The following is a 12,817-nucleotide window of genomic DNA, read 5'->3' as shown; positions in this document are numbered from 1 at the left end:
GTAATGGCCATTTTCATCATCTTTTCCACCCTCCTCCACCGTTTTTACCATGAAGAGAAACCCTTAGCTTTCATTCAAGCTTTGAGCTTCCATTGGTAAGCCATTTTTAATTTTTTTCTTGTAATTTTTATGTTTTTGGAATCTTGAAAACTTGATTTAGCAAACCCAGGGGTTCGATCATAAAATTGTTAAAGTTTTGAAATGTTTTCATTGATGACTTTTGAAGCTTTTGGTGTTAAATGGTTGCATGCTAAGCTTAGATGTTAAGTAGGACTAATTGGTAAAGTGGAGTTTGTTAGTTTTAAGTTTAAAGACCAAATTATAATCATGTCAAATTTCACATGTAATTTATGTAATTTTTTTATTTTATGGGGTTATAAAAGATGAAATTGAAAAAAAATTAAAAAATGAAACTTAAATGTGAAAGTTATAATTGTTTTGGTTTTAAGGACTAAATTGAATAAAATGCAAAAATTTAGGGAAGTGAAAAATGAAATTAAGTTTTTATATACATTTTATAAGATATTTTAAGGTAATTGGCACTGGTAATTTGAGTTTAATTACCATATAGATCAAGATTTGAACCAATCGGTAGATAATCGAGGAAAAGGAAAAATTACAAATTAGTCCTTAACAATTCAATCATTGTTATTACTTGGTAAGTTCATAGGGTATAGTTATATGTATTTATTGGGGTTAAATTGTGAATTTATAGTGTTTGAATGTATTTTAAAATGTTTACAAGTTAGTACGAAAGGTGAGAAATGGACTGATTTGTAAATATAAATGTTTTGTTATGTTTATTGAGCCTGAATGAATATAGGATAGGATAAAATTGGCATGACAATAGGGTTTGTCATGCACTTGTATGAGTTTTCACTTTAGTGCCTCAGTTTGCACTTCAGTGCCTCATTACAATGCTCTCTGGTGTGGTGTAGACACTTGAGTATCTGACCCTTTTGTTATTGTTCATCGAGCTATTCTAATTAACTAAATGAAATGAATGGTTCGGTTATATGCTTTAGAGTTGAATGGATTGACTAAATTGAACGAAATGATAAATTGAAGTCATTTGTTATATAGTACTATGATAGACTCACCTACCTCTTATCAAATGAAATATCAGGTTTTGAAGATACAATGTAAGTTGATTGTATTTATATATTTCTTTTATTCCAACATAAGTTAAGTAGATTTTAAACTATGAACTTACTATGCTTACTTAAAGATTACTCTATTTCATTTTCTGCTTTTGTATTTGGCATTTTTGTGGAAGGTGTCTACTGAATCAACACCAGGGCTCACATTATTCAGCTTCAGTCTTGGTAGACTTCTGAATCATTCTAAACTCAATTATATGGCATGTATATAAGCTTGGTTGTGAATAGGTGTTTATATGTTTAAGTGATAATTTTGGTAAGATGATGAAATGGCTCTTTGTAATCTTTGTTTGAAAGTATATATATGGTATTCCTATAAGACTTGAATAATAAGTGTATGTTTAGTTAAAGTGTTCATTTTTTTGAATAATAAAAGAGGATAGCTTTGGGATGATTGGATATAATGTTTAATATAAGTATGTTTGTAAGCAGTTACTACGTTTGAAGCTTAAATGGTCAAGTTTTGGTATAAGATAAGGTGAAATTAATAAGGTGAGAATTGGTAACTTATTTTGACATAAGTTGTAAATTTGTAACATAGGTTTATATGCATGTTGAATTGGATGACTGGTGTGGATTGAAATCAATTTACTTGAATGGTTTGAATGTTGCTAAGATATTTTTATGATAGTGCCATTGAGGTATATTGGTTAGATGATTTGGGGGTTGATATGGTATATTTGTATATTGGTTTGGATTGTTTTGAACAGGTTTACCATTGGCCAAATTGTGTTTTGAAGTTTCCTTTTTAGGTTGAAATTGAAACATGTACCAAATGGCATATTTTGCACCACACAGCCAAGTGTCACACACGGGCTGGTGACACAGCCATGTGTCTATTAGAAAATAGCCATAATTAGAAGCACACAGTTCCCGATTGTCTCACAGGCTGGCCACATGCCCGTGTGGGTACTATAGATTCGGTCATCTAGTTTTCATAGGGTCTTAGTTTGTTAAATGGACCCGCCATACAACCGTTTAACTTTTGATGAAATTTTGAAATTTGATCCACATGCTTCAAAAAGTTACACGTTCTGGACACACAGTTGTCTGACCCCTATTTTGCATGTTTTCCTTGGTCTTTTGAAAATGTTGCAATTTGATCATTTTTTGTTCTTAGGTCAACTCTAGGGGTCATATAAGCTCATATATGACTCAGGAAAATTTTAATATAGAATTTCATGATTGAATTGATTATAGTAATTGAATTTTTTTACTATTAATTTATTATAATTGTTACTGTTTTGTACTATAACATCCCATAACTCGATTTTGGCGATTGGGATGGGTGAAAGGTGTTGCAATATTTATAGAACAGGTATTATCACAAAGAGATTAAAGATATCCTATAAGAGTAACACATCTATGACAAGGTCATTAGATTTTCACTAATTCAGTTGCTTTCGCAACGGTATGTTAATGGGGAGAGCTTAGTCATGATACATAGTGGAATGATTTCATGACCAAATGAATTTATAATTAATAGGAAAAAAGCTAGAATTTAATTATAAATCATTTGAACCTCAATTACATATATCCAATCAATCCCTCTACTAGCTACTTGAAACCAGAAATGAATTGCATGATGAATCCAATGAACAAAAATGAATAGAATTGATGAAATGGAGAAATAGGAAACGTTCAGGAAATGATTATGGTTTACTTCAAAATGAAAATGAAATTGGAGAAAATGGAATCATTAGGAAATGAATATGGTTTTCTTTAAAAAAAATGGAAATGAAAACAAGAAATGAGAAATGAATTCATTTATAAATGAATAAGGATTTCTCAAAAATAATCGAAAAATTGAGTTTACATTTTTAAGCTATTTTCAAGCCCAGAAATGAAAATAAATCGTACGATCATAGTGAACAAGTTGAATGGTGGAATATTAAATAAATTTTCTCAGAATTTTTATTAGGGGTAAAATCATCATAATTTTATCAAGGGTAAAATTGGGATGAAAAAATTATTTAATTATATATTTAATTTTATTTTTAGGAAACAGAAAATCAAATATTGGATTGGATCAACATATAAAGTGTAATAAAATACTTGTAATTTGACTCAATATGGAAGAGGCCTAAAAGCCCCTTATGTAATAAAGGGGGATGACGAACCCTATTATATTTAACTAGGGCTGTCGCCCCCTACATCCTAGTAAAACTAGGATTATTATTATTTTAGTTGAAATAAACTTCCTTAACTCAACAAGGGTTCTACTTTCTCTCCCTATAAATAGATGCCACCAGTAGGGCTATTTACACATCTTTCAGATATCGTTATTCTACTCGAAAATAGAGAGACTTTTATTCTCTAAGAATTAAATATATTTTTTTCAGAATAACGATTCTTCCAGATTCTATTTGAGAAGAGAATTTTTGTTTTCATCCTAGAATGATGGAAATGTGCAAGTGTACACAATCACAACAAGTAATAAAGTCACAAGTAAATGTCGAGTTATCGTACCCACAGGGACTGTGAAAAAGATTATTTATGAATGCAATTTAAAACTTGGTGAATAAAAATATTTTGTTTAAAGAGGGTGATTAAAAACTTAAGAAAATTAAAATAAATAAATAAATGAAGTAAAAGAAAGTTCTAATGCACGATTTCAAAATAAGATTTAATGAAGATGATATAATTGTGTTGGATTAATTACACTTCTCGTCTTAGAATTACGAAACTTATGTTTATATTATTACGAATAAAATCACGGCAACTTGGTAATTTTCTAACTTATGAACATACTTACATACCAAAATTCATTCATCTCTTGACATATCCCTATGTCAATTCAACCGACTAAACAGATTCTAGTAAGTAAACATGTTATTGCACATACATACTCATTAAACTGAACTAATCTCTTGCATATCCCTATGTCAATTCAAACTATTAATTAAATCTAACAAGCACATAAAATACTAAGTGAGGTAACAAGGTATCCCTACCTTGAAACAGTTTAATCACAATAATCTTGCAAGTTATGTAAGGCAAGTGTATCACCAGATACATTGCTAATTTAACCTTCAGCTACCTTAGAAGAATAAACATGCACTGATTAAGTATTGTGTCAATTAATTACAATTTCAATCCGTTTAAATAATTATTTCATTAGTTACCTTATAGTCGTAACGCAAGAATAACTCACGCATGATTTTACTTAATCAAGCATTTTATCGAGGCTTATAACAACATAAACACAATTTTAACAATTTAAGAAGATGAAATGCAATCAACCCAACACAAATTAAATTCAAGCTAAACTGATTAAATTAACCATTCCAAAAACATGAATGCTCAAAGATATGTTCATCATAACAACAATAAGAATTAAAGAGATAGGGAATAATAAGCAAATCCGGTGGTTTTTCGAGGCTTGACTTGGTTGCTCTGTTCTTCCTTCTTGTTGTTCTCGCCGGTCAAGGCTTCGATGAACACTCAATTTATGCTCCAAAATGTTTGAAGAACACCCCTTTTCCAAGGGAAGAAATCGGCACAAGAGCAAGGGAATTGAAATGGAAAAATGAGAGAAAAAGAATGAGAGAGGAGAGAAGTGTTGTGAAATGAATGAGGAATGAATGAGATGCTTTGAATGATCAATAAAGGGGGGATTTTATAGCTGAGTGTGCCAGCTGAAATTTGCTAAATATAGCAGCCAAAGAGCCACCCCTTGGCTGGCCACCTATGTGGCAAAGTTAATGCTTTCAACTTTGCTAAAAATGGCTTGGGGCAAATCCAAAAATCCACCAATTCTGGAGGGGTTTGAATGCAACTTTGACAAGACTTCAAGGGATTCTTTGCAAGCTTAATTAATCAGCTAATAAGTTGATTTGGGTCAGCATATGGCTGGTTTTGGGCTGCCCAATCTTTGGTCGGTTCACTTCAATCGGTTCGGTTCAATTGGACCACTTTTTTCATAATTAATTAATATTAATTTATTTAGCCCAAATTAAATTGGGTATATATTAAAATTAATTATATTATTAATTAATACACATAATTGGACCGTCTTAGGCTAGAAATTAATTCGCCTTGGTACGTCAAATTGCTTCTCGGTTTTGTGCTTCAAACAGCGTCTGCCGAGTAATGATTAATTATAAAATTAATTATAATTTAAGTATAATTACTCAAAATTAACCAAAATTACCAAAATTAATTATAAAATTAACTAAAATTCATCATGTTCATATTTTAAGTATAATTTAATTATTTTATAAAAATTAATTATTTTTCGACAAGAATTTAATCGAAACGGTATGATTTTAAGGTAAAACGGTATGTAAAAATGCATAAATTTTCGTGTTTCCACACCTCTAAACTTAATTCATCGCTCGTCCCGAGTAATGCACAAATTTTGAAAAGAATTTCTCGGAACCACATTTGAAAAACTCCTTCAGAACAATATTTTTCCCAAAATTATGAATTTAATATACTTATGCTCAAAGATAAGAAATTTGATAGTTATGCTACTTAAGTATACAAATTGTTCAAATTAATCTCAACAATTGTTATGATAGCAGAAATTAGACTAAATGCTTCCTAATAAAGTCATGTTAATCCTTACCAATGTGATTCTATTCCCTTTATTCAAGATTAAGCTGCAATCATTAAGTTTAACTTATGTCTTCATATGTTGTACGTAGCAATTTCTCTCCACTAATGTAGGTAGCATTGGAACTTTTGAATCAATAGGTCTTTAACAAGGTTGTAACGTGGCTAGGCTTAAGGGTAGGTAAAAGATAGATAATTTTAGGCTTTTAAACCCTAGACTCAGCTTGTATTGGACCTTCAAAATAATCACCTTTAATACACCAACTTTCTTTGCTTTCATATGCTCTTTTGTACATTCTCTTTTAGGTACGTATGCTTTTTTTTTCAATCTACACGAGCATTTTTCTAAATGTACCACTATTTTAAGAGCATTTTACACTTCTTTTCAACTCCCCCAAACTTATTTTCAACGAATACTTGGAATAGTATCGATTCTAATGTTTGGGACAATTTTGAGATAGTTAAGGGTGAAGTGATGGCTAAATTTGCAAGGGTTCAAATAAAATTAAGCCATATAGTCTCAAAGTTGGGTTTCAACGGATAAAAATTTCATCATGGTTGGCTTGAAAGGCTCAAATGGTCAAAACAAAAGTTTTCTAAATCATTTCCAACATTCCATGCTTCCTAGGATTTCGCCTCAAGAAACTACTAAGTCAATTCTAAAGACTTAAACTTTCATGCATGCCTAACTTTCGTAAGGAACTAAAATTTTATGGTGTGATTTTCATGCTTTATTAAAAATACATTTATATCATTATTAAGCTAACATAACAATTCATTGAAATAATAGAACTCTATTCATACTAAAGTTTAGCATACTTAACAAATTTTCAAATTATTGAACAAAATATATCCTAATCATAATTAACAGAAAAATTTATTCTGAGAGGAAATAATTCAAATTTTTGGTCCCCCCAACTTAAAATGAACAATGTTCTCATTGTTTAAAGTGAATAGATACTATACACCAGGTAGGATTCTAGAAAAGAGGAAGTGAGTCAATTTGACTACTTAAGTACCAAGCTCTTTTCTAAATCCAATCCTAGACATGTATATACCCATTGCCACACTTTATACTTCGTGACTTGCTCAAATTTTATTAGTGATTTTCCTCTCTTAATTTAAAATAAAAAATTCCTAATTAACTTAATCCTAAAATGACCTAAGAATAGAAATAAAATAAAGTCAAGATCCCTTTTTATTTATTTGCAGACCCTTCTGAATTTGACTCATCTTTTGCTTCATCACTATCGCCTTTGCATGAATTGCTTCGCTCCTTCTTCGATAATGGACTCCATGGTTCAAATATAAAATCTGGAAATTCAGGCACAAAAATAAATGGGTCATTGTAAATTTTCTTATGAGCACTTCTCATCGAGTCATCCCTTATTTTTTAGTATATCTAGTAAGCTTGTTGCTGCCATTGCATATGCTGCATTATGTCTATCAACTTTGATAGTTCGTCTCGAAGATCTAGGCTAGGCAGTTGAGCTCTAAATATTGAAGTTTCGTCATCAGGCTCAATTTCTAGTTCTATATTGGTTCCACCTTATCAGGGACTTCATCCGATTGTATTGGCTCGATCTCAGTGGGATCTTCTTCCTCTTCATCGGAATCCTCACTTTCTTCAACTTGCTGCTGTAGAACAGAATCTCCAGCTACTCAGTAGAGGTCCCAATCTGTGATTGTGCCCTGGCTATACCTTGTCTTTTTTACATTTGCAAGAATCTCAACTTTTAAGCACAAAATTGTTATCGTAAAGGGGAAGTAAGTGGGGCCAGAACGTCTAGTGGCACAATTCCTCATCTCTCGTAGGATAATTTTTTCTGCATCAATGGTCTTTCCAGTTAAAATTGAGTATAATAAGACCATTCGCTCTAACAAGATTGTAGTCCCATGCGAACTAGGCATAAGGCTGAAATGGATGAAATAGAACCATACCTTTGCAAGTGGTGTCAAAGATTCTCTTCGACAAGTGTGGATTCCTTGCTTTGACAAAGTCCACTTAGAACCTGGAACTGTAAGTTCCTCAAGAATTTCTTGCAAATTTCCAGGCTCGATGTTGCTCATCAAAGAAGAATATTCATCGTTTTCGAAATCAGGTAATTCAAAGAACTCATTAATACCATTTGAACTTATTGGTACCTTGATTCCCCGAACTGGAACTTCTGTCAAATCGCTTGAGGTTAAATTTGCGTAGAATTCACGAACTAGTTCCTCATCCACACTAGGTCTCTTTTCACAAAATAGTTCCCAATTGAGGGCTTCAGCAACTTGACAAATACGCACTCCAGAGCTAGAGCAGATGCAGCACCAAGGTGCGGGCCTGGTAAGTGCTAGAGCTGGACGTACGTAGGTGCTGGAGTAGGTCGGGGTGCACAATGCTGTGCGCGATGGGGACAGGTGTGCTCAGCATGTGCGATGGAGCTGGGCTGCTGGGTGCTTGCTGGCCGAATGGCTGCTAGGCTAGGGGCTTACGACACTTTAAGGGTTTTGGTGTTTGGGATTTTTAGTGATGAATGAATGGAGAAGGTAGTATTTATAATCAAAGGAATATGACTTAAAGTAGAATTCTTAGAGAAATTTAATAATTAAAAACTCTAAGTTCTAATTTTAATCCAAGTTAACAACAATTAATAATTTAATATGCATCAATTAATAATTAAATATATGCATATTAAATTATTAATGCTATTAATTTATTTAAACAAAAATGAGATATGATTAAAACTAATCCTAATTCTATGCTAAATTGATAAAAATTAATATATAAATTATAATAGATATAATTATATATTAAAGATTATCATCTTATTATTATTAAAAACTTATCAAATAAAATATGATGAAATTAACACTAATTCTAACTCTATATAAAGTTGATAATAATTAATATATATTATAATGGATATAATTATATATTAATAATTATCATCTTTTTTTTGAATTAAAAATATTTATTCTAGAAGCCTTTTAAAAATATTTACAAAAAAATCTAGTTTTTATTATTTATGAAAAGAGCAACCAAATTTTGAAAATAATCCAGTTAAGTCCCTAGATTTAATGAAAATTTGAAATTGAGTTGCAATTTAAAACTTAGGTCAAAATTGACCTCTTTATTTGAAAAGCTAAAAATTTATTTTTCTATTTAGGGAATAATTTCTCGGAAAATTATGTTAAAATCAATTCCCAGGAAAAATTGGAGGGGTCACAAGTGGTCTCACTTAAGTTCCAATCTCCTAGATAGAATTGATTTAAACATACTAATCTCGAAAATATACCCTAAATCATTTATTAAAAAGGAAAATAAGAAAATTTGAACATCTGATAGAATGAACGAAATTTGATTTCGTTCAGTCTTATCTCCCCAATAATGTTTCAGACGCTGAGCATTAACTTGAAAATTACCTCCCTTACCTTAGAGTTCAACAACTCCGTATTGATAGACACGATGAATTGTAAATGGACCGGACCAACGTGATTTTAGTTTACCTGGAAAGAACTTTAATCTGGAACTAAATAACAAGAATTGTTAACCTACTTCAAACTCTTGAACTCGAATGTGCTTGTCATGCCATTTCTTAAGTCTCTTATTGAGTAGTTTAGCATTTTCGTACGAGAACGTTCGGAATTCCTTTAGCTCATTGAGTTGGAGCATCTGTTTCTCTTTAGCAAGCTTAAGATCCAAGTTGAGTTGTCGAAGGGCCCAGTAAGCTTTGTGTTCTAACCCCAAGGGCAGATGACAAGCTTTCCCAAAGACCAACCTTTAGGGTGACATCCCTAAAGGTGTCATGTATGCTATCCTGTAAGCGCATAAAGCATCATCCAGTATTTTGGACCAATCCAGTCGGTTCGGGCAAACTACCTTCTCAAGTATGCCTTTGATCTCCTTATTTGCCAGTTCAGCTTGCCCATTCGTCTGCGGATGGTAAGCTGTAGCGACCTTGTGTTTCACTCCATGTTTATCTAACAACCATTTCAACCACTTGTTCACAAAATAGGACCCTTCATTGCTGATAATAGCTCTTGGGGTTCCAAACCTTGTGAACACGTGTTTCTGCAGAAACTTTATTACAACCCTAGCATCTTTTGTTAGATAAGCTTCAGCCTTGACCCACTTAGATACGTAGGCTACAGCTACCAAGATGTACTTGTGACCAAAAGACAGAGGGAAAGGACCGAGGAAGCCAATGCCCCAAACATCGAATAATTCTAACTCAATGATGTTTGTTCGAGGCATCTCATTTGGACTAGTGACATTTTCGATCCTTTGACATCAATCACAACTCTTTACGTAAGGATATGCGTCCTTGAATTGTGTTAGCCAAAAGAATCCGGCTTGCAATACTTTGGCTGCAGTACGAGTACCTCCGAAGTATCCCTTACTTGGAGCTAAGTGACAATGGTATAGAATATTTTGTACTTCATCTTCTGCCATACATCTCCTGATTATTTGATCTACACACTTCTTGAACAAGTACGGTTTTTCCCAGAAATAGTACCTCACATCTTGGAGAAAATTTTTCCTTTGATGATACGTCTTATCAATCAGCATCAAATCACAAGCTAAATAGTTAGCAATATCAGCAAACCAAGAGGTATTATAGACATGATTAACCTTTAGTATGTGTTCATTCGGAAATGTTTCTTGAATTGGTATAAGAGGAGAGTTCCCTTTTCGTGGCTCCAATCTAGACAAGTGATCTGCTACTTGATTTTCCACTCCCTTTCGATCTTGAATTTCTAAATCAAACTCTTAAAGTAGAAGTACCCATTAGATAAACCTCGGCTTAGCATCTTTGTTAGAGAGGAAGTACTTAATTGCCGAGTGGTCCGTATAGACAGTCACTTTGGTACCTACACGATAAGATCGAAACTTGTCAAAAGTAAACACAATAGCAAGTAACTCTTTTTCTGTTACCGTGTAATTCAGTTGAGCTACTGTCAAAGTTTGACTTGCGTAGTAAATGGGATGAAAAACTTTGTTCCTTCGCTGGCCCATAACAGCTCCTATCGCGAAGTTACTCGCGTCACACATCAATTCAAATGGCAGATCCCAGTCTGGTGTGACTATTATGGATGTCGTAACCAATCGACTCTTCAAATCATTGAAAGCCTTTAAGCATTCCTCATCAAAATTGAATGTTGAGTCCTTCTCCAATAATTTTCATAAGGGTTTAGCAATTTTGGAGAAGTCCTTGATGAATCTTTGATAGAAACCGGTGTGGCCCAAAAAGCTCCTAACACCTTTTACAGATGTTGGAGGTGGGAGTTTCTCAATAACATCTACCTTTTCTTTATCTACTTCGATTCCATGTCTCGTTATGCAATGCACTAGAACAATCCCTTCTCGTATCATGAAATGACACTTTTCCCAATTGAGTATTAGGTTTGTTTCTTCGCATCGCCTTAGTACCTTGGCTAGATTGGCTAGGCAATCGTCATACGTATCTCTGAATACTAAAAAATCATCCATAAAAACTTCCAAATACTTCTCAACCATGTCAGTAAAAATAGACATCATACATATTTGAAATGTAGCAGGTGCTTTACATAAACCAAATGGCATGCGTCTAAATGCAAATATACTGTATGGGCAGGTGAATATTGTCTTGTGCTGATCTTCCACTGCTATTGTAATCTGATTATACTCTGAGTATCCATCGAGAAAATAGTAGTAGTCTCGCCCCGCGAGTCTATCCAGCATCTGGTCCAAAAAGGGCAAAGGAAAGTGATCTTTCCTAGTCGCCTTATTCAGCTTCCAGTAATCGATGCAAATTCTCCATCCCGTAACCGTTCTAGTCAGTATCAACTCATTATTCTCATTTTCAATGATCGTGATACCTCCTTTCTTTGGCACGGACTGGACCGGACTTACCTATGAACTGTCTGAGATGGGGTAAATTATACCCGCATCAAACCACTTAATGATTTCTTTCTTTACTACATCCTTCATGATGGGGTTCAGTCTTCGTTGTCCATCGATCGTCCCTTTCTCGCTATCTTCTAGTATGATCTTGTGCATACATACAGATGGGTTAATACCGCGGATATCGGCTATGGTCCATCTGATAGCCATCTTGAATTGTTCAACACCAAGATGAGTTTCTCTTCTTGCTCAGTAGTTAATTCTGCTGAAACAATCACAGGAAGAGTAGAAGAGTTACCTAAATAAACACATTTTAGATGTAAAGGTAGTACTTTGAGTTCTAATTTAGGTGGCTCCTTGATTGACGCTTTTGGTAGGGCATAATCCCTTTTCTCTAACTCCAAAGATTCAAAGCGGGATTGCGGAATAAATCCCCTTTGATTAGCTTCTAACAAAGCTAACTACTCATCCTCATCTTCATCATTCGGAGGATCTGATGTCAATATTTGCTCTAACGGATCCTCCACATAGTTGAGCTCCTTTTCCACTATTAAATCTTCTAAATTGGATACTGTAGAAAAATCATCAATTGTGTCAAGAAATCGCATAGACTTAAAAACGTTAAATGTTACTTGATCATCCTGAACACGCATAGTAAGCTCGCCCTTCTACACATCAATAAGGTCCTTCCGGTTGCTAAGAACGGTCTTCCTAAGATAATTGGTACTTCTTTGTCTGCTTCAAAGTCTAGGATAACAAAATCAACAAGGAAGATAAATTTATCTACACGTACCAATACGCCCTCGATTTTTCCTTCTGGATGTGCTAAGGATCGATCTACTAATTGAAGTGTAATCATAATAGGTCTAACTTCACCTATGGCCAACTTTCTAAATATTGACATAGGCATCAAGTTGATACTCGCACCCAAGTCATATAGTGCTTTACCACAATATGTTGCTCAAATGTTGCAAGGTATGGTAAAACATCTAGGATCCTTCAATTTTTAAGGTAGTTTGTCTTGAAGATATGCACTGCATTCCTTCGTCAGAGCTACCGTCTCAAATTCTCTGAGTCTTCATTTTTTGGACAGGATATCCTTCATGAATTTGATGTAGTTTGGCATTTGCTCAAGTGCTTCAACCAAGGGAATGTTGATATGAAGTTGCTTGAGTACGTCTAGGAACTTCTTGAATTGAATCTTCTACTTCTTCTTTTGAAGTCTTTGAGG

The sequence above is a fragment of the Gossypium hirsutum genome, chromosome A08 (genome assembly GCF_007990345.1).
Source record: "Gossypium hirsutum isolate 1008001.06 chromosome A08, Gossypium_hirsutum_v2.1, whole genome shotgun sequence".
NCBI lineage: Eukaryota > Viridiplantae > Streptophyta > Magnoliopsida > Malvales > Malvaceae > Gossypium > Gossypium hirsutum.
This window is presented reverse-complemented; position numbering follows the sequence as displayed.